Source organism: Balaenoptera musculus, chromosome 12 (assembly GCF_009873245.2).
Source record: "Balaenoptera musculus isolate JJ_BM4_2016_0621 chromosome 12, mBalMus1.pri.v3, whole genome shotgun sequence".
NCBI lineage: Eukaryota > Metazoa > Chordata > Mammalia > Artiodactyla > Balaenopteridae > Balaenoptera > Balaenoptera musculus.
Genome location: NC_045796.1, coordinates 67,913,555 through 67,934,392, shown reverse-complemented (window position 1 = coordinate 67,934,392; position 20,838 = coordinate 67,913,555). Strand labels below are relative to the sequence as shown.

The 20,838-nt window shown below is 43.5% G+C and overlaps 1 protein-coding gene across 2 annotated transcripts in view; it reads right to left on the bottom strand.

Moving 5' to 3' along the window:
- The window catches only part of BACH2 (BTB domain and CNC homolog 2), a 355,721-nt gene that overhangs the window by 272,294 nt on the left and 62,589 nt on the right, over nt 1-20,838 (bottom strand). The gene's annotated exons all lie outside the window — the stretch shown is intronic.

Genomic DNA, 20,838 nt, shown 5'->3' with positions numbered 1-20,838 from the left:
AAATAAGGGTCCACGTTTTTATCCACACTATTGGTTCTTTAGGTAGTTCTTTTGATTCATTTGAATTACATTTTAGAATTAAACAGTCATTGTTCACTTCCAGGATTCTTAATTTGTCAGATATTAAGAAAAAATATAGAAAGAAAATATCTTCAACCACATAATTGGATTTGTAGCCTTTTCCTTTGAAAGATGTTTCTGGGTGGATTTGAGAGGAAAACAAAACATGTAAGGTGCCTTATAATCACCTTATTCCTGTATTATTTTTTTCAGGTTGCATCTAGGAAGGATTTCTATATCTGAACCTTTCCATAAAGACTGGAATTTGAGGCTTAAGCGGAACTGCAGTGCTTTAAAAAATATATTATTTTTAACTATATTAACAATATAGAAAATGTTCAATAGAAAAAGGAGGAAGTACTCAGAATCCCACTAGCCTACCATCACCTTTAGTTCTTAGCAGCCAGCCTTGGTCTGTCGGATAACAAGACGCACGTCTGCTGAGTCGAGGGCACAGAAGTCCAAGGCTGTATTCTGCATATTAACATCTTTCACCATTAAGAAAGTGATCTTGCAATATACATTTTCAAAAGATAAACTCCTACTTTGCACACATTACTACTCTTTGAATACAGTATTATTATAAATCAGAAGATAGGGAGAGGAAACTGAAGATCACTCCCTAGCTATTTGAGACACACAGATTCCAAAGAAAATACCACATTCAGTCATAGCAATGACATATTTTCACAATGATGTACAACATGGAGAGACCCTGGAATTCTGACCCTGTAGCCTAAACTACATCCAAACGCCTTCATCTGTACGTGAGGCCTGAGTAATCACTGTTTCAAAGCCAAGAAAATTCAACATCTAATTCTAACCAATCTTTTTTTTTTTTTTTAATTTATTTATTTATTTTTTATTTATTTATTTATTTTTGGCTGTGTTGGGTCTTCATTTCTGTGCGAGGGCTTTCTCTAGTTGTGGCAAGCGGGGGCCACTCTTCATCACGGTGCACAGGCCTCACTATCGCGGTCTCTCTTGTTGCGGAGCACAGGCTCCAGACGCGCAGGCTCAGTAATTGTGGCTCACGGGCCTAGTTGCTCCGCGGCATGTGGGATCTTCCCAGACCAGGGCTCGAACCTGTGTCCCCTGCATTGGCAGGCAGATTCTTAACCACTGCGCCACCAGGGAAGCCCCCTAACCAATCTTAAAGTGACTGAAAGAAAATTCTCCATGTAACTTTTACCTTTGAATTTCCAGAAACAGATGCTAGTGAATTTCTGGGTTTAAAAGTAGAATTCTATACATGTTAATTCCTTTTTGACATATGCATTTGATCTGTTTAAAAACTATAGCCCAGCACTTAACTGGGAAGTTCGTCCAAAAGCCTGGCAGAGATGCCTGATGTCACAATTCCATTCAAATGGACACAGTGGTATCAACACAGGAAAGGTGGGCACAAGAAGATAATAACAAACAGACAAGGATTCTTGAACATAATTTCCCCAAGGAAATCCCACCCAGCTCCAATCACTCCACCATCCCCATTCCCTCAGAACTTGCTTATATAGTTTGCACTTAACTAATTTTGGATCCTCTCCTGTTCCCCACCCTCACCAAGTGTTCTTGTCTCATTTTCATGTATGTTGGTTCTATAACGAAGTCAGAATAAAAACTCTTCAAGGGAAATATTAGTCACCTAGAAAGTTCTTAATAAATATTATGAATAGATTTTTTTTTCTTTGCTCTCACTCATAGAGCCTAGGATGATGTCATGACTCTTAATGCAGGACCTTAAAAACAATGTTGATAATTGTTGCAAACTGCCTTCAGGGTTTTCTTAAAAGAGGAAAATCTTTTCATGTCCAGGATCATAAAGCTTTAAAAAAATACTGTTAAGAATACTTTACAGCTATGCAGCGCTCAAAACTGTACAATGCACTTTTATATTAATACTCTTATTTAGTACTGAGATCAATCTGAGTGGTAGTTTTCCTAATTAGGAAACCAGATGCAGAGAGGAAAAAGAATTCTTCTTAGTCATGCTATAGTAGGCAGTAGACCCTGGGCTGGAAGTGACTTCACTTTAAGATACTACAGAATTAAAATACGTTCAAAGACCACCAATAAAAAACCTCCCCCAATAAAACACACATACACACACTCAAAGACCACCATTAACACAAAACACCTCAGCAAATGGATGACAGAATTAGAAACTGGGTCAGTTTGCTTCTGGACAGCAACAGAGAAGACCGGCCTTATTCCATGAAGTTCTTTCGATCTCCTTTGAAACACAGAGAACCTCGTTGTTTTATAGCCAATTCAGCTTATGAAGAAGCTTAGAAAAATCCACAGCTTAAAAAATGAGACTGCCTCTTAAGTATAAAGCCTTGGAGGAAAAGATACCAGAGTTACCATAGTGGAATTAAGGGAGTTTTCTTCTTTATTCTATTTTTCAGTGTTTTTTTTTTAATGGTTCAAGAAGCTGGATTCTCCTGATACTAAGCAAAAGGAAAGCACAGATGCCTTTCGAGGGTGGCTGGAGAAAGCCCATCCCAGAGGCCAACGCGTGACTTCCACTCAGTAGCTCCTAACAGGGTTGGTTCAACAAAGCCCAAGGTCAAGCTGAGGCGTCTAAAAGGTTAATGACATGCAATTCGTCTTTCCAGGCGGGTAAAGAAGTGTAGGTAAGCAGGGAGGTAGTGACAGGGTACGTGTAAGAAGAAGAGAGCAAAGAGAGAATGAAAAGGAAAGGTGAAGGCTACAAAGAAAGGAGAAAAGAAAAGGGCAGGCGAGCCAACAGAGCCCTGGAGACAGATTCAGTGATGTGGCCGAGTGCCCCTCGCCAGCTGGTCCTCACTGCGGAAGGGACCCAGAGACTCAGGCTCCTGATGACAATGCCACATCCTATGGCTTCTCTGGGATTATACACTCTCAGGGCCCGGGTGTCAGCAAGTGGGAGTTGGAGTAAAGTTAAGCCTGGGCCTACCTGTTTCACCACTATTTATTTACCACCAGTCTCCACCCACCACAGAGAAAAGCCTATGTCACCTGGATCGCTGATAATGGAGTAGAGAGGTACATGGTGAGAACAGCATAAGCCAACTTTATTCTCTTCTCCTTACTCTAAAGAGAAGCTTAGACATGTCAAAGGGCTGGGGTGTGTGTGTGTGTGTGTGTGTGCGCGTGTGCGTGTGTACTGCGTTATTTCTTGGCCCTTGAAAATACAACTAATACTTACTACCAATATAGGAATCAATGGAATATGACGAGCTGGGCTTTTCTCCCCACTCCAACTCCCGCACCCCCTACCAAGATGCTCATTCTAGAAGCCTTTTGTGATACAACTCAAAGCTGGGTAGCTCAGGCACTTCTATGAGAAACGCGTCAACAGGAGCCAGCCGTTTATACCTCACAGTGTCCAAGTTCCTTCTGGCTTTTACATATAACACACCCTGAGGTCAGCCTGTGGAATGGCCTCCAGTCCCTTCCCTCCCACCACTGAATCCAGCAGCCTAAATGAAGGGCTGGAACATGAGGACCCAAGAGCTTGTGGGGAAGGAATAAGGGAATAAAAAGACGAACAGGTTTTAGAAAGAAAGGGAGAGCAGGCAAGATGATAAGAGTCTAGAAGAAATTCTCTAAATCTAGGACTTAGGAGCTTGGGAAACCACATGAACAGATGGGAGAAAGAGCCCTAATATCCTCCACCTCTGGGGGAGTAAATTTCATGGGCTGGAGTAGTTCACATGTCTCTGAAGCAAAGTCCTGACAACCTTCAAGTGGAATCTCCTTGTGCAAAACTGGAAAATGTAAAACCATTTAATTACAGACAGTCCAACCCCTCCCTTCCACAATAAGGGGTGTGGTGTTGGGATTAAAGGATCCAAAGGTGAAGCAGCAAACAGACCCCTGTCCCCTACCCTGAACGCACACACACCTCCCAAGTGGCTGTCTCCTTCCATTCTTCCTGAAGAAGAAGCAGAGGGACCAGAGCAATGCTCCCTGAGGAACTTCTTGAAGGTCCTTTTCCATCCTCAGGGTTACAGCAGACACGTGGCTCTGGTTCTTCAGGACCTCTGTGCCCTTGTCACCCCCAGCTTTAGGCAGCAAACATGCCATACCATGGTTCTGCCCCAAGAGACAGGACAACGCTGGCCACCCTGCCTTGCTCCCCTGTGCCCTGCCTTCACGGCGTGCCACAGAAAACATACGACCCTAGCCAGAAGGATGAGAGCATCTGGCCACCGAACATCATCAGAAGTCTTCTTCCCCAAGGAAGGGGACAGGCTAGGCAATTTGAAAATTAATATTCTGAAATACTAACTAGCATATGAGCTACATTTCAACAGGAAACTGTGATAAGGAAGAGGAAATGAAAGGATTATCAAGGAGAGAGACATTCCTGGTAACACAAAAAAACTGCCTTGAGAGCCAGACGGGGAGGAAGTAGAGTGCTAACAGTACAGTGCCAAGGGGTAGAGTGTCAGCTGCTTTCAGATGACCGCTTCTGGCATGTATGCTGGGGGTTCCCCGTACGTAGTCAAATCCTAAGTCAGGATATCTGAGTTCAGCGCTATCACTCTATAAAAGATCAATTTCAGTGATTTAGGAGTATCTTAATTAAAGGCACAGTACAGAAGAGCTCCCAAGAGGGGGCCTGGTTCAGCCTACTTCTCTTGCCTGGGTGGCTATTTAAACCAGAGGACACAAATTCAGATGCCTAAGAGGTCAAGAAAGAATGAGATGAGGGAAAAGGCCAGGGAAGACAATGAGGAGTAGGGGGACTGGAGAGTCTGCCACTCAAGTGGAGCTCCAAGAAGGTAGGAACAAGGTACGTGGCCCCAGAGCTTCTGATATTCAAGAAAGACAAAAATATTGAGAGAGGGGCTCCCCTGGTGGCGCAGTGGTTGAGAATCCGCCTGCCAATGCTGAGGACGCGGGTTCGAGCCCTGGTCTGGGAAGATCCCACATGCCGCGGAGCAACTGGGCCCATGAGCCACAATTGCTGAGCCTGCGCGTCTGGAGCCTGTGCTCCGCAACAAGAGAGGCCGCGATAGTGAGAGGCCCGCGCACCACGATGAAGAGTGGCCCCCCGCTTGCCGCAACCAGAGAAAGCCTTAGCACAGAAACGAAGACCCAACACAGCCAAAAATAAATAAATAAATAAATTTAAAATTAAAAAAATATATATTGAGAGATTACGTAAAATCACATGCTTTTTCAACATTGGCAATTGATGTTAATATTTTGGAAATCCCGTACTGGTTGGATTTGGTCGGTCAGGTTGCACCTGTTGTTGTACACCTTTCATGTCGGTCGGGGGATTCTTTGTTCCTTTAAATCTCCAGGGCTGGTGGCTCCCAGGCTGTCTCCTGACCCTCTAGGGTTGTACTGCTGTGGCTTCCCTGGGCACAGGGAGCCCAGTGGGAAGAGTGGGCAAACCAGGGATGATCAGGGGCCACATCAGTCTGTATGTCAACTCTGCCTCTTGGCACTAACCTTCTCTGAGTCTCTAGTCCTTCATCTGTAAAATCTGGGGAAATTCTTTATACCTCCTAAGATTATTTTGAGGATTAAAGGAAAACATGAAGAAAGTACTGGATGCACGATGTTAAAAAAGATGAGGCTCTTCTCCTCTTCTTCCTGTTTTCCATCACCATATCAATTACCCTACTGGATTATACCCAGTATAATCAATTACCCTACTGGATTATAAGTATTTCAAGGGAAGAGATTTTGTCTGTTTTATGCCCAAATAACCAGCACTTATCCCACTGCCTTACATGCAGTAGGCACTCAATATATGCAAAATTTAATTATAATGTTGTTATGGACTGAATGTTTGTCTCCCCCCAAAATTCAAATGTCGCCTAATTCCCAGTGCGATGATATTTAGAGGCAGGGCCTCTGGGAGGTAATTAGGTTTGGATGAGGTCACGAGGGCAGAGCCCCCATTGTGGGATTAGTGCCATTATAAGAAGAGATGCCAGTGAGCTCACATGTGTGCATGCATTCTCTCTCTCTCTCTCTCTCTCTCTCTCTCTTCCTCTCCTCGCCATGTGAGGATATAGTAGGAAGTCAGCTGTCTGGAAGAGAGCCCTCACTAGGAATCAAATGGGCTGGCACCTTGATCTTGGACTTACCAGCCTCCAGAACTGTGAGAAATAAACTGCTGTTTAACTTCCCAGTCTATGGTATTCTGTTATAGCAGGCTAAATTGCTGGTGACAAACATTTAGGAAGATCTTCCTTCAATCTGGCACCAACTGAGCCTTTTTCTTCTCATTTTATGTTCTTCTGATGCTTTAATGGCAATATCTATATCTACTCCTCACTTGGCCAGAATATTTTGAGACTAAATGAAAAAACAGGTTCAAATTAAGAATAAAGTACTGAAGAGTTTTCTCTTAAGAAGTGTGGCATCACTTTTAGGTCAACAGGGTACGATTTGGGCACTCTTTGCATGCTTCAGAAGAAGAAAATTAAACATAAGCAATTTCATCTCCCTACTAATAAGTAAAGAATCATGCCTTAATTTTAGCATCCTCAACTCATGTTTGCCAACAGTGCATGTCACTGCCGGCAGTGTGCTTGGTGGCTGGCCACAGTTGGAGGCAAATCCCCAGGCCATTTGTCCACTTTGGATTGAGAAGGCTGGCTTGTATTCCTCTAGGACAAAGGTTTACTAACCATGACTGACTTACCCAGGTTTCTTTGATGTTATGCTGAAAGAATCCCAGAGACCTTCAAACAATCTCAGCTTCCTTCTCCCTTGGGGGGTTTGCTGAACAATTCAGGCAAACATATTTCCTGTGATTTGGTGAGAAGCTAAAATAACTCAACAGAAAGCCTAGTCAGTGGGGGACTTCAGAATGACCCACTGAAAAGGAAGACGATGGAAATCACTATGAAGGTATCTCTTTCCAGAAGCTCAAGGGGACCAGCTATCTCTCCAATAAAAGGTTTCTAATTAAGGGATTTAAATATTCTCAATAGTACCTTGAGGATAGATAGGTTGTAGTGAGAGGCGATCGCCTTACTGGGAGCAGAGTGCTTACAGCGAAACTCATGTGTTTAGCAAGTCAGACTGGGTGTGATGCCTTGTTCCTCTGGGAAGAAACAGTCATTAATCCTCAGAAGAAAGCTCAATTTGCCACGATGGGCCCCTGTCGAAAGCAATCTCAGGGATTCACTGTTGACCTCTGCTTCCCTGAGGCTCACATTCTGTCCTCTCCAACACCAGCTTCTCCTCAGCGTGGCTTGTTCTTTGTGAGGGCACCCTGTGTCCTAAAGTTTGCTTCTGCCAGGGCCCTGGGGCTCTCAGTGCTCTCAAATGAGTTTAGCGTCAAAATAACTGAAGTTCCCACACCTTGCAGGTAGTGTAACTAGGGAGCCCACAGCCATTCAAACAACAGAACACCGGATGCCCATCTCCCCAGTCCTGTGCCCCAAACACTCACACTCAGAGCCCCACACAGACTCTGCAGGGAATTCATCTTGCTGCTTTGGGCCAACAGTTCCTGTGGGAGTGTAAACACCACAGCCCCTAGAACCTATGGCCAGGTCTGTGGCATCAGCGTCTTCTGGCACCCGGGTATCTCCCTTTCCTGCCTTCGAGCTCACAATGCACTTGTTATTTTCTATTTCATCCAACATACCTAAGGATTTTGGCGGTGGGTGGAGTGGGGCTGGGGGTTGGACGGGGGCCAGGCTGCACCAGCTCAGGATACTGTTCTGCCACAAATTCCAGTTTGGGGGTTCCCTAAACTCAATTCTGCCATATCCAGCCGTCCCCTCTGTGGCCATTTGGCTGTAATTCAGGCAAGAGCTAGAAATATGTTCTTTGTAGCGTACGCTGCATTGTTGTGACTCACACCCTGACTTTTCCTCGTAGCAGAGTGATGCTGGGTGAAGAAGAGCTTAAGGGTCAGGCCAGGCATTGAGAAATGTGCCCTCAGCCAGCATCAGCAGCTCAGGAAATTACCCCAAGGGAGCAGTCACCTCCCTGCACTCTCTGTACCCAGCTAGCTAAGTCTGTCCTGGGTTCTGAGGAAAGGAATGTGCCTGACGTTAACTTTTCAATGATCTAGAGCTGGATGACTGCACACTGACGTTTTGGTAGCACGAGAGAGGCAAAGAGGACGAGGAATGAGACATGCAACCACATGCCCACATCACACCCGTGGTCTGGAGAGGGGCCTCATCCTCCCACAGCAGCCAAGAGAACAGCCACAGAAAACGGCTCCAGCCGCTGACCTGGAGGCCTGGTCCCCGGGGTATCCTCTGATCTCATTACGGCAGTCGACACTAGGCCTCACAAAACAAACAGAGGAAATTTATGGCTGCCTTAGCCTGTGGAGAGCTCCACATTCCTTGCTTAACGAGAGTTCCAGCTTCGGAGACCACAGCCACTGGGATGGGGAGGATGTCTGCTTTGCTCCAAAGAAAGAACTGTGGTCCTGCCTCTTCCCCTCTTTCTGGGGCTGGAGAGGAAGGCGGTGAGCCTGGCGAGAGCCACTGAACTGGTGGCCTGGGGCTCTGCTCGGTCCCGGAAGAGAAGTTCCCTTTCTCCGTATGTCAACGCCCCCAGGCGCAGTCAGTGGAGCCATTTACTCTTGAATAGCCCTGGGAAAGCGCAGCCTTGAAGGGTTCCACCTGCTGAGGCCAGAAGCCCGAGAGAGAGGCTGTCCTGTGTAACAAAACTCCAGGTTGTCTGGTGGGAAAATTTCTTCCCTAAAATACCCTTGGCTTGAGCCTTCGAAAACTTTACCTAACTTGGGGTTCCCACTTTTAGAATAAATGGCAGGAGGAAAAATGTTATTTTATACCCTTTAAGTCCATCTCAGATGTAACTGAGCACCTAGACTAGGAGGTGGAAGGTGAACCTCCAAACCAAAATACGAACAGAGAGGTGGTCCTGAGTCGGGGTGATTCTACCCACCAGGGGACACCTGCAGGGCGTGGAGACATTTTTGGTTGTCACGACTGGAGGAGGGTGCTACTGGCATCTAGTGGGTAGAGGCCAGGAATGCTGCTATATATCCCACCAGGCACAAAACGGCCCCCACAATAAGAATTATCTGCTCTAAAATGTCAACAGTGCTGAAACTGAGAAATTCTGTTGTAGAAGGAACACTCAAGGATGCATGTAGGTTTAAAATAATGACAATTCTTAATCTCATTACGATAACGTTGATATCACGCAGTCAAAATGCGTACAATTAACCACCACAAAAACTTACCAGTCCTCTCTTTGAGTAAAATAAATGAAAACTGCCTTGTAACTATGCAGAGTCAGATCATTAGGGCTGCCTAGAAAACAGTGGGGCAGCTTCAATTTTAGACCATAGGATCAGCACCGTCATGAGCGCTCTGCTTATTCCAGGTAAAGGTGTGATCTGCGTGCTTACCGTCATAATTCAGGGGTGAGTGCTAACAGAAAGAATTCATGAGCTCAGTTCCACGATTACTAAAACCATACATGTAACCTGAGTAGACCTAGGTCTGGGGAAAAAAACGGCAAGATATTTCAACTTTCAAAATACCAACGTAATATGAGGAACCGTGGTGATGTTGACCTACATTCTGCATAGTAGGACACTAAATAAATGCAGAATTGCAGAAAGGTACCATAATGAAAATCATCATGGTGCGTATTTTGGAATTCTCCCATTTCTAAGTTTCTGTACCTGTTTCAAAATATTCCCTTTCTCTACATAGCATACTTTCATCATCTCTGATGTAAGAATGTATATTTCAATAATCCACTCATCATTCTCTCATGAACTCTTTTATTCCAGCAAAAGAAGGAAAAATCCCCATCCAAGCACAGCGCATGCACGTAAGCAAATCTGAAGAAGCAGGAGGAGAAGAATTTCATGAATGAGCAGGGGACAGTTTTTTAATGAAATGTTTTAAAGGCTTGTAGTATAAACAATAAACAAAACGGATTCACTAAATGTTAATACTGTTTACCATGATGTAAGAGCTGGGCTTTCCCCCCCCCCCCATGTTCCAGAAGCAAGAGGAAAATGAATACCTTGGTAGGGAAAAATGATACCTTCCTTGGCATTTCAAAACCATTGCTCAATGCCTCTTGAGCAAGGGAAGCCACCGTAATGACTTTATTTTACCTACCGCAACTATGGGGCACTTCGGAGTCATTCTCCACCATATCCCACTTTCCTTCCTCCACTCCAGCCCTGCTACATCATCTCTGGAAACCATTAACCCAGAGTCCTGTTGCAATTTTCCTCTCCTCCCTCCCCTGCTGCCTCAGTCACGCTGGAGTCGGGACAAAGCCAACTTGTATTACATCACACAGCCAACTCCTTTTTCTGTAAACCATCTCGTTGGTAGTTTACCACTACTGGAACCCAAGGCTGTCAACAGTGTGGTCTTTGTTTGGTGGGTGTTGCTTGAAAAATTAAGGAAAAAAAAAAAAAAAAAGGAAGTTCCCCCATCCCTCCTTCCTCGTTTAAATACAGGCAGTGTGGACTCAGGCACCTCTGCAGCTGGGCTCCACCCCGCCGTGTAAACGAGACATTACCTTATACACAAATGAATCTCCGCATTCCTCAGTCTAGCTGCTTCCCTGCACATTCCTCTGCCCCCCAGCTCACACTCCTCTGCCTTCCCCTCCTCTTTCCTCTGTCCCCACCCTCCTTTTTTTTTTTTTTTTTTTTTCCGATTTCCACTGCCTCACTGTGTTTTTGTGTAAATGATCTCACATGACTCAACAAATCCATCTGCCTGAAGCAGGCCAAGTCTGGAGCCCTCCCAGGAGGGAGGAGAAGAATTGCTTTGTGGAAAGGACCTGGAGCACTGCCCTTTCTCTGGCTCGAATTACCCGCCTGTCAGGCCTGACGGATTTGGCTAAAAATAAAAGGAAGCGGGCCGTGAAAAGCAGATGAATGGGCTCAGCAGTTCCTTAGATAACATGGGCCTGCTGTGGCCCCAGAGCTCCCCAAACAGAAACTTCAAATGCGGGGCTTGGGAGAGCAGGGATGGGGCGTCCAAGTGAAAGTAGAGGGGGTGGGACAGGACCTGGGGCATAGAATTCTGCCTGAGGACTTTGTGTGTCTCTGTGTGTGTGTGTGTGTGTGTGCGCGCGTGTATGTGTATGTATGAGAGAGACAGAGACGGAGAGACAGAGAGAGATACTCATAGAAAAAGGTCCTCAGAAACACACTAGAGTTTAGTGGAGTGAAGGCTTGGCTCATTAAGGAAAAAAAGGAAGAAAAAAATGTTGTTTCCACTACAAAATTACCCTTCTCCCTACCTCCCAACACCAGACACTTTAAGCCTCCCTATGATGTCACTTCTGCATTCAGAGCCAGCAAAGAGCTCAAATCTTTCTTGTGAGTGGATGCCCAGCGCCCGCCCGCCCGCAGTGGGTATTAAGCACTTAGGTTGGCAATGTAATGACACACTGTAACAATCTGTAATATGAAGCAGTCAGCAAAGCCCTGGCTCCGGGAGCTGTTTCTCCCAACCATTAACCATATGTTTGGCTCCCCAGCTAGCCTAGCAAGTGCGGTTCCAGCTCACCATCTGGTTTCTATCCACACAAGCAACTGCAAAGCACAGACCATCTCCCTCTGGAGCCGTGTGTTTCTTTTTCTCTCTTTTCCGTTCTGCCCTTCCCCTTTCCGCCTCCCAGCTCCTTCGGTTCCCTCGGCTAAAGAATTCTCTGCCATTCATCACGTGCAAAGAAAACTTTACCTGGCGGCAACGGCAGAGCCATTAAGAATGCACAGCTGTATTGTAAACACGCCAGAGGGCCGGTTCCCATCCGCATCCGTTGCACGCGGTCCCTACCCCCTTCCTCATCTCCTATTGAGAGCTGACACTTGATCCAGGATGTTAAAAATAGGTACATTCTTGACAGATCCAGGGGTTGTTGTGGTGCCCTTCACACTCACTCCAAATTCTGGGAGTGGGGCTTTAAAACACACACACACACACACACACACGTGTCCCTAAGTTTGCCTCAACATTCAATCCGCATTACATCAGTCTCACCCAGATGACATACCGGCTGCAAATAACCAAGTCAACGAAAGGATTCTATTCCTTTCTCTGCCCTAAAGGATTCGATCCCAAGTGTGTATTTTTCTTTCTTTCTTCTTTCCCTCCAGAGCCCAAACTGAAAGAGATGACGCTTCAAAAGAATAAGAGCACACAGCCTTTTTCAACAAACTGATAATTTGCAAAACTTAGGCTTATTTACATTGGCATTTTAATAGTATACAGTCATGACATGGAACAGACTACTGGAATTCAGATGCTTTTCTTGCAAGGTCTCCAAAGTATTTATCCCAGATTTTCTCCTTCACGTGATTTCAGGTACTTTATAACTTTTTAAAAATTTAAGAAGAGACATTTGATAAACAGAAATTAGATAATTTTCCCATCCCTACAAGAATTATATGTGCATTACCAGCCCATTTTACTGAATTAGGAACTTAAAGATAATTCTTTCCCACACCTTAAAAAAAAAAAAAGCTGATTTCTCACATACCAAGAACAAAAGGAAGAATATCACTAAAAAGTGATTATGCAGAATGTCAGATTTTATCAACGTGGCAGAGCTACAGAGGCTCTGTCAGGGGAGCACTGTTTATTCAGGGTAACAAGTGTGCCAGGGGGCCACTGCCTGAGCGGACGTATTACACCCACTGTCTTTGTCAGCCCTAGTTTCATAATCTGAGATAGGTCTTTTGTTTGCTATTTCTACGAATAAGGGACATTAAAGTTCTGCTGCAGGTAGGTTTTAGAGAATGACAGAAAAAAACTTTCAATTTCAGAAGGCTTAAACTGTCTACAGAAGGTGTGTTCCATCAAATGCTGTTTTAACCCCCAAATCACAGTACAAACTTAAGATGAATTACCATGATTACAATATCACTAATAAAAAGAAAGAAAAATGATCAATTCACAGCTTCAACATTTTCATAGTTTACCTGGCTCTTTGGAGCCAGGAATCAATTTATTACATAATTACCGGTGCCCCCGGCCCAATGCTACCAGGATCCCTGGGGGTGCGGGGACCCTGGACATCAGAATTTTTGACAGCTTCCCAGCTGTAGCTATTGGGCAGCCAGAGTTGAAAAGTCTTGCTCTGTGTAAACTTCTGTGATAATAGAAACTACCTCATCAAAACCAGAAAGAAACCTTTGGAATGGAAATGTAAATGAAATTTAGGATTAGAACAGTGGCTTTCAAACTTGTTTAGAAGTGAACTCTTCAATCAAATGAAATCTTATATGAAATCCCTGTAAACAAAAGAGTAAAAGTGGTCATGTTTATGTCATTTTATGTTCTCAGTCTATACAATATCCATAGATTTCATAAATTCAAATGTATAATATTTTAAATTGCCATAAGTCAACCAGTGAGAACAAAGAGGCCATTTTATTGAACACAAAAGTCTGAAATTGGGGTTATGGCTGAGAGGCCCAGTGCTGTCCGCCTCGGCATCCAATTTTTTGCATGGCTAATGGTTCAGATGATCAAGGGTGGATGGATGCATGCGATAATAGCAGTTTGTGCAGTAGGATGAAATTAATTCATACATTAATTTAATAAATGTCAATTAAATGTCTAGTACACACCAGGTACTGCCCTCAGGGGTCATTGGAGGAATAAATTGCAGCCTTTTCCCTGGAGAAGCCTAGTTAAGAAGACACCTAATGGCAGCACAGCAAGGCCAGCACAACAATGGAGGGACCAACCAAGAGCTTGCTGTGGGGAGACGGGGGCATAACTTCAGCAGCAGCATGGGACAATTAAGTCAGGTCCTAAAAATCTGAGTAGGAATTTTACAGCTAACAAAGAAAGGGAAGGACAGCTCAGAATGAAGGAACAGAATGTGAAAAAAAAAAAAACCCAAAAAACCAACAGCAACAACCCGTAAGTATAAATAGGCTTGGTGAGTTCTGGGGGTTATGAGAAACTCTGAGGAGAGCAGGAAGGGCTGGGATTTGAGGCTGAAAAGGGAACTGAGGCCAAGTTATAAGAAACTTTAAATGTCATGATACAGCTTAGACCAGCACTGAGCAACAGAAACCTAAGGTGACCACACACATAACTTCAAATTTTCTAGTAGTCACATTAAAAAAGTAAAAAGAAACAGGAGGAATTAATTCTAATGATATGTATTTAACCCAACAGATCTAAAACATTACCATTTTGACATGTAATCAATATGAAAATTATTAATGAGATATATTACATTTTTTATACTGTCTTTTTATTTTTATCTTTTTAAATTTATTTTTTATTGAAGTATAGTCGATTTACAGTGTTGTGTTAATTTCTGCTGTACAGCAAAGTGATTCGGTTATACATATTATATATAAACATTCTTTTTTTCTTATATGCTTTTCCATTCTGGTTTATCACAGGATATTGATGATAGTTCCCTGTGCTATATAGAGTAGGACCTCGTTGTTTATCCATCCTATATGTAATAGTTTGCATCTGCTAATCCCAAACTCCCAATCCATCCCTCCCCCACCTCCCCTCTCCCTTGGTAGGTAACCACAAGTCTGTTCTCTATGTCTGTGAGTCTGTTTCTGTTTCGTAGATAAGTTCGTTTGTGTCATATTTTAGATTCCACACGTAAGTGATATCATGCGGTAGCTGTCTTTCTCTTTCTGACTTACTTCACTTAGTATGATCATCTCTAGTTTCCAGCCACATACTAAGTTTTTTTAGAATAGGGCATGGGTTTTATACCTATAACACATCTCAATGTGGACTGGCCACATTTTAAGAGCTCAAGAGCCACGTGTGGCCCGTGGACACTGTCCTGGACAGCTCGGGTTTGCACCTGATCCTGCAGGCAGTGTAGGCCAATGGACTTGCTGGGATGTGTCTTATGAGGAGACAAATGCAGCAACAATGTGGAGAACCAGAGGGAGTACTGGGTCTGGGAGAAGCTGGCGAGGCTGCTTTCATAGTCCAGGCCAGGAAAGAAGAGAAAGATAAGGCTCAGAATCAGGAGAGTCGACCTGGCACGGCAGTGGGATGGCATGGAAGGGTCCAAGTCAAAAGACATTTCTAGAAAGAATTCAGAAAACTGTAAATAACTGTCCATGAGGGATGAAGGTGAAGGAACCATGGAACCATCCAACATGTTTTTAATGCTAGAATTTGTGCTTCGTGTGAAAAGTTACTGAAGGTGTATTTAGTACGAGGCTGCACTGCTCCTTCCAAGCTCGCTTCCCTCTGCGGTCGAATCCAATGCCGTTTCATGAACACGTACGAAGGACTCCCCACGTGGCAGGCAATGCCAGGCACTGACAGGAAGGAGACACAAGTCTTCCTTTCAAGGGGCTCAAATATGAGTGTGGGAGACAGAACAGCAAATGACAACAGTGTTAAGTGCATGAATATTGCACTTACCATCTTACGGAAAAACCCGAACGAACTTTTTGGCCAACCCAATAGAAGGCTGTGAAAGGAGGTCTCTAAAATGTTCCATAAAATACAACATAACTATTTCCTATAATATATTCAGTGGCACTTTTGAGATGGCAGGGAGTGGGGCTTTCAGATAGCAGTTGGCTTATGAACTGACTTCTAAAACTGATGCAGCATACGTTTCACTGCTGTGTTTGTATCTGGTTGCACTGTATTAAGAGAATCCTGATATTCCCAGGTCATTACAGGTATGACTCCCTGTCTGAATCCTGCTCTCTAAACTCAGAGACCAAACAGATTCAGACAAGTTTTCAGGTGAATCTCTTGCTATCTGCTATTCTTATTGCTTACCATTTGAAACTGGGAAACCAAATTGACATGAATAACACTGTATCCTTTGCCACTAGAACTCACTCTGGGAAATTTCCATATCCAAATTTTGGAAATGAGTGGATTGGAACAGCAAGGAACACTTAAATTGGAAATCATAACAGTTCTTTAGCAACTCGCTTTGTAATCTCGTGATCTGCCTCAAACTAACCCAAAACCTTGAAAAAATGCAGTTGTTAATCCCATTTCCAAGAGAAAGCTCTAATTTGAAAAGATGAGTGCACCCCATGTTCACAGCAGCACCATTTACAATAACCAAGACATGGAAGCAACCTAAATGTCCATCAACAGAGGAATGGATAAAGAAGATGTGGTACATATATACAATGGAATATTACTCAGCCATAAAAAGGAACGAAATTGGGTCATTTGTAGAGACGTGGATGGACCTAGAGACTGTCATACAGAGTGAAGTAAGTCAGAAAGAGAAAAACAAATATTGTATATTAATGCATATATGTGGAATCTGAAGAAACTGGTATAGATGATCTTATTTACAAAGCAGAAATAGAGACACAGACGTAGAGAACAAATGTATGGATACCAAGGGGGAAAGGGGTGGGGTGGGATGAACTGGGAGATTGGGATTGACATATATACACGATTGATACTATGTATAAAATAGATAACTAATGAGAACCTACTGTATATTACAGGGAACTTTACTCAACGCTCTGTGGTGACCTAAATGGGAAGGAAATCCAAAAAAGAGGGGATATATGTATACGTACAGCTGATTCATTTGCTGTACAATATAAACTAACACAACATTGTAAAGCAACTATACTCCAATAAAAATTTTTTTAAAAAGGAAAAAAAAAGACTTTTTAATTTCAAATTTTAATTACTAACAATGACCTAACAATTACTTGATTTCTTTAATAATCAATCAAGGAGAATCCGAAATGTACAGTGGGGATACAGGACCATAAAACAGAATGTTCACTTCCTGTACAACTGGCCACTTAAGAAGCGTACACCCAGCGGAGGCTCCCTAGCCCTGCCTGGCATGTAACTGAGCATGCTGTATTTATCTAACAGGAGGAATTCACTTGTTCAATTTGTGATCAGGCTGGAATCTGAAAAATACTGGTACAGACTTCCTTATCGACAACTCATTTATAACATATTCAAATATAGAAGCCAAAACGGCAGAAAACACTTAATTTCAAGGTTAATATGTCCAATTCAATGTGTCGGTGGTCCCAATGTGTGAAAATTTGGTATGTAACACATTTAAGTGTGCATGTTTTTAAATCATGATTATAAAAAATTGCTCTAAATATATTAAAAATAAAATGCAAATTAAATGCTTGCACAACCCCTTAAATATCTCCAGGGAACTTCTGCAGACCAGAGTTTGAAGATGGTTAGTGTAGGGCCTTTGAGGTCAAAATGTAAATCTAAGAGCAATACTCTGCTGCCCCTACTACTTAAGGATCATCAAGTCATTCCCAAACTTCAGCTGGGAGAAGATACCATCCTTCATTATCCTAAAAAGTAGGGAAGCTGGAAAACAAAACCGCAGAAAATGTTTTAAGATTCACTAGTAAATTAGAATTTAAAAGAATTTCCAGATCAATCCAGACCCAAATCTGAGACACATCATTCACTTCTTAACGCTGTTCATTCACTAATTCACTCAACAATATTTACTGAGCACCTACTACGTGTCAGGCACTGTTCTGAGACTTGGGATAATCCGTGAAGAAAACAGACAAAATCCCCTACCTTAGTGGAATCTAGAGTCTAACGGGGGGAGACAGATAATAAACACAAATAAGAAACATAATACATTACTTTTGTTATAAGGTGATAGGTGCAATAAAAAAAATTGAGCTCAGAGGAATCGGGAATGGGGTGGAAGAGAAAGGCTGCAATTCTAAATAGATGTTCAGGGTGGGTGAGAAGGTGAAAATGGATCAAGAGCTCACATAAATCTTGGGCAGGCCATCAGGAGTGTGTGTGGAGGGTGTGTGTGTGTGTGTGTGTGTGTGTGTGTGTGTGTGTGTTACAAGAACAAAAGTTTGCATTTATCTGAAGATGAAGTGAAGTCTGGATAAGGCCTTCATTCATTTGATTTACCATTAAGAAACTTTCCTTAGCTTAATGGAATGTCCCCATTTCTCTCAATCAGCACAGTGAAAGACATAGTTTGTGAAAAATATTTTAAAAGCACGGCACCTTCTATGAAGAAAAAGGCCCGCTCTAAATGCCTGCTAAGCAGAAAGTGTTTGCCACTGTCAGGAATACACTCGGCACATCCTCTAATCTGCATTATCCCCCAGCCACGTCCCACCCACACGCAGACCCCAGCCGGCCAGGCCAGCTCAGCAAACGTACACCAGCTCAGACTCCTGTAGAACAATGGGGTCTTTCAGGCCTTACAATCTGGTGAAGAAACAGGCTGGAACGTCATGGGAAAAATTAGGAAATATCGGAGGAAAACAGCTCACAAAGTGAGGGGTGGAACCATTGCTCACATGTTCTAAGTCTGGAACAAAGAGAAACAACCGTGATAGCCCCCTGCCTGCTCTGACCCTGCTCATTTCAAAAGAGAGGCGTCCTAAACCCCTCTTCTCTTCTCGGGGATTACAGCAGCAAGACGTAGACAAGACACCAGAATGAGGAATTTTCAACCTAAAGAAGCAGAGTTCATTTCAAAAGCTTTACCCTCAAGAAAAGCATAATAACCAACCCAAACTACCAGCCTTTTTGTTCAGCGATCCAGAACACCAACGCGATTATAGACCAACTGGACTTCAACCACCACACAAAGGAAAACAGAAACTCCTACCGCGATACCATGTATTTTTTAGCTCTTCCCAAGTATTCTTGCTATGAAATCTCACACAACCAGCCCCACCTCAGCAGTCCTTCCTCATCACCTGCCACACCCAGTTTATACCTTTCCCACCAGCCTAGCTCAATTCTCCATCTCCCAGCCTTTGCCAAAAGCTGTTCCACTTGCAAATTATCAATACCTGTCTCCTCTTACCCACCAAACAACATCTCTGTTGCCTTAAAAAATCTCAGTTTGAGACCTAGTACTTACTGCAAAATGAATTTCCAGATCAATCCAGTACATCTGCAAACTTGTCAACAAATGTACACTTCTGCTTTAATACGTCTTTATAACCCCACTATATTTGCCAGTGGATAAGTTAATCCGACTTTTCCAAACTTCCGAAGGAGAAAATTTGCACCGTATTTCTATCTGTAAGATTTTATCAACTGTTAAGCACTGCGGGCATGGCAGCCATCTCCCATGAGTGAATCTGATGGTCAACTATTTTGGGAAAAGACTTGTAAGTGGTTTATTATTATAAAGCATTATGTGGAAAAGTTGTTTATTTTACTCTTGGAAGGAAAAAGCAACGTGTATAAAAATCACAAAAATGTTTTAAAATGTAAAACAATTTCAAAAGAAGTACATCTCATAGTGAAAATAAGAGAGAACCTTACAAAGATACCCCACAGACATGTCACCAGTATTACTCCAAGAGCCTAAGCATAAGAATCACCTTTGGGGAGAAACCATCATTTGACAGCGAGGTAGAATTGGGAGTCAGGTAGTGAACTGAGCAGAATTAAATGCAAATTAATCATGCTGGCTAAAATGCAAAGGAGGACGGTGGTGAGACACTGTCAGAGGTAAGAAGTGAGTTCAGGCCCCAGAAGGGATTCCATAGTCAGCACCCTTGTGAACTTACAGACCAAGTTCTTAAACCACTGGTTCAAACTGCTGCTCATGAGAATCGCTTTGGAGGGCTTTTGAAAAGCCCACTGCGCAGGCGACATTCCACACTAATAAGATCAAATGTCTGGGGTGGGAGCTGGGCATCTGTGGTGTTTAAAGATCCTCAGGTGATTCCAATGTGCATCAAGGTTTTGGAACCACTGTCCCAGACTCTACCCGTACGTAGAGCACAACAACTGACATTAAAGATGGTGACGGTGATCAGTCCAGGTTAGCTGACGCTGTTAAGCGGGAAATCACTCCTTTGGTTCATCTTCTTTGATTATCATAATGCGGCCTAATACAAATTTTTATTTTTATTGATTTATTTTTTGGCCGTGCCGTGCAGCTTGCAGGGTCTTAGTTCCCCGACCAGGCCTCGAACCTGTGCCCCCTACAGTGGAAGCGCAGAGTCCTAACCACTGGATCGCCAGAGAAGTTCCAATTACACAGTTTTTAAAAGGCCCTAAATGAACCTGAGGCTTTGAGATTTAGACTAGGAAAGGGAAACCAGGCATGATGGTAGGTACAGGTCCTAAGAGCAACAATAATAATTGGAATGTTGCCCACTGTGCCATCAAGGGACCTGGCTCTAGAGGTAGCAGTCTGGATGCAACGCCTTGGCCAGTCGTCTGTTAGATGTGGGGCTGCCCACAACCTCTCTGTCCCAGGACCCTAGTGATCCATCTGGGGCAATGGTTCTCAGCCTGGGCTGCCTATCAGCATACCCAGGTGCAGGCTGCAACCCCACACATTCTGACTGGTCTGGAATGGGGTCCGGGGATCCATAGATTTTAAAAGCTCCCCAGGTGACGGTTGTGTCATGTGAGTGTAGAGAACCACAGCAGAGAGATTATGAGAAAGGGCTCTGAGGCCTCACCACTTGCGTTCAAAACCCCGCTCCACCAGTTACTAGCTTTGGATCAGCTTCCTTAACTGTAAAAACAGAGCTAATTGATGACGCCACCTCTGTCGTGAGGCTTAACTGATCGCCCTCACTGGATTATTGTGAGGATTCGACGTCATACCTGCTACATAGCAAATGCTCAATTTTACATTTTCACATACAGACACAGACGTGTATTTGTCATGCGATTAAATGGCATATGTATATAAAGTGCTTAGCACTGTCTCCTATACACAGAAGTGCTCAGTAAATATTGGCTAAGCTGGTGCTGAAGCTGACAACAGCGGTAGTGGAAAAACTTACTGGAACTGGCTGTCTTCTGTTTGGGATTTCATCTTCTCCTCACTGCATGGCAGCCTTTG